The sequence below is a fragment of the Haemaphysalis longicornis genome, unplaced genomic scaffold (genome assembly GCF_048455015.1).
Source record: "Haemaphysalis longicornis isolate Haplotype H1 unplaced genomic scaffold, Haemaphysalis longicornis Haplotype H1 scaffold_157, whole genome shotgun sequence".
Lineage (NCBI taxonomy): Eukaryota > Metazoa > Arthropoda > Arachnida > Ixodida > Ixodidae > Haemaphysalis > Haemaphysalis longicornis.
The window spans coordinates 26,847-29,587 of NW_027526264.1; positions in this window are offsets into that span (position 1 = coordinate 26,847).

Consider the following 2,741-nt stretch of genomic DNA (forward strand, 5'->3'; position numbering starts at 1 on the left):
GGTATTGCAAACTAAAAAACCTTAAACATTCTGGTGCACCACGTCCTGATGGCAATTCCGCGAAGGGGTTCAAAGAAAGAATCGTTGCCTCGATTCGCATTTTGTTTATTCTTTTAAACAGGCCTTTTATACTGGCATCCTTCCGTGTGATTGAACTATAAGTAAAGTAACACCGATGTTCAAGGCAGGAAATCGCTCCGATCCCTCTAATTATCGTCCCGTCTCACTAACATAGCTTGTAAAGTACTGCAGCATATAATATATTCTCACATCGCCTTCTCACCTAGAAATCAACCACTTCTTCTACCATAAACAACATGGCTTCCGGCCCGGTCTGTCATGCGAAACCCCGCTCTTCGAATTTACTGCTGACCTTCATCTGAACTTATACTCTTTTCCAAACTGACTCCTCTTTCCAAACTGACGTCTTCTTTTTAGATTATTCGAAAGCTTTCGACCTCGTCCCTCACCAACGACTACTATACAAACTTTCGTGCCTTCGTCTTGATTCTTCAACTTTTTCCATGATTTACAGCTTTTCTAACCAACCCCGCCTATCATACCCTGCTAAAGTGATGTCTGGCGTTCCACAGAGCTCAGTTTTCGGTCTGTCAGCATTTTTAAGCTATATCAACAACATCCCGTCTGGCATTTCGACAACTATCCGCTTCTTCTCCAACGATTGCGTTATTTATCGCCAAATAAGTAATCAACAAGACCAAATACTTTTACAAAAGCATTTGAATATGATATAAAACTGATTCTCTGTTTGGCTAATGGCACTCAACTTATCAAAATGGAAATTCATGCACGTAACATGAAAACATTCCGAACCTAATCACCCATGCACCTTAATGTCAACTTTTCTTTCACTAGTAGAATGATACCGATACCAGAAAGTTTTTTTAACCACAAACCTAACCTGGTCTAACCACATACCAAAACTCGTTGCGGAATCATCTCAAGCGCTTGGTTAAATTAGAAGAAACCTTTAATTATCACTCCAAACCATACCCAAAAGGCACACGAGACTTTCATCCGAAGAAAGCTAGAATATGCATCGGGTATTTGGAACCCTCATCAATCGTACCTAATCTATGCCATCGAATCAGTCCAAAACCGCGGAGCACGCTTCATCACTTTTAAATATTATTGGTATCGCAGCGTCACCGACATCAAAGCATCCCTCTCTCTTCCCTCCCTGACAACCAGACGTGAAATTGGACGGATATGCCTCTTCCATAAACTGTGTCGTCACTTTCACCATCTCCGCACTTCCCTCCTGCTCACACCATCCTGCTACTCACGCCGTTGGTTCAATACCATGAGCATCGAACGATTGCATGCTTCATGTAACGCATTCAATATGGCATTCCTACCACGTGCCTTTGAAAATGAGAACGAGCTGCCAGACTGTTGTCCGCGAATGCATTCTGGCCAAATTAAAAAAATAGTTATCTCACCTTGGCCTTTATTTTATACCATCCCCACGACTTGCTCCTGCTGCCTTTTCTATTTTATTATTACATTTGTTGCTCTATAAATTTTCTAATAATTTTTGTTGTATATATTTTCTAATGAACCATGTACGAACCGTATTTTTCTCGTGCCACGTGTGTGCTACGATGACTCTGGTACCCCCTTATGTATTATCGCCCTCGGGTCCTTCAGGGCTGACTAAATGATGATGATGACTGCGGCACGAGCTCTGTTGTGTAGGACTGCAGGTGAACTTTTCACTTTGCTTTCGGCAGAATACATTCACACTTTAGTCTCACCAACTCTATCTATATGTGCTCATGGCCTCTCTAGAGACGCTGAGCCGTGGATCCAGCACTGCAAACAGTTGGTACAACACCTGTCACTGGAAAGGACAACACTACGATGAATGTAGACTGACAGCCACTTCACTGAAAACAAGCATTACGGTGATCACCTCTTGTACACATATAGCATCACCAGTACATTGATATGTAAGGCATATTTTATGGCTTAAAAGAACTGCTATGCTCCCAAGAAATCATTCCAACTTTGTGTTTCAACAGGTAAAGCTCTTCTACGTGTGCGGCTCTTCCACCAACTCTTGTACCTGTTTGTGTGCTGCGGTGTATTGAGATCATAATGCACTACATTCGAGAGGATTGGTTGCACTACATTGTTATTACAGTGGAACCCCGATGATTCATCCCCCCGACCTACGACAACACGCTTCTTACGACGGACCACCGCGACCCCGGCAAACTCCCTATAGAAACAATGCATTAAAAACCCCGATGATATGGTGCTCGGGTGCACGTGGTGCGCTTCCTTGCTGAACAGACGCAAGGAACAAGGCGGGCACTCGTGAGTGGGAGTTAACCTTCGATGGCCCATGTGGGAGCAGTACGCCAACTCGCCAACCGCGAGTCGTCGAAGTTCAAGTGGCAGGAGGAAGTGAATGTGAAGCTCCCATCCAGCCGCCGACGAATGCGAAGATACATATGACGGAACCCCACGCAGATGAGTGAACACCCGCTTTCACCGCCCGCTCTATCCAAGTTTCTTCCTTTAAGGACGCTCTTTCCCTATATCTCTGCTCTCTGCTTGTCAGTGTCTTTAAAAACCGCATGGTCACTCCGCTGCTTCCTTTGCTAGGGCGCCTCGGTTGACGCACGTTCGCCACAAGGGTGGAGACGCCATTTGGGTGACTCGCTGGTCGCCGACGCAAGTCACTGTAGCAAGAACGCGCTATAATTTTTCAA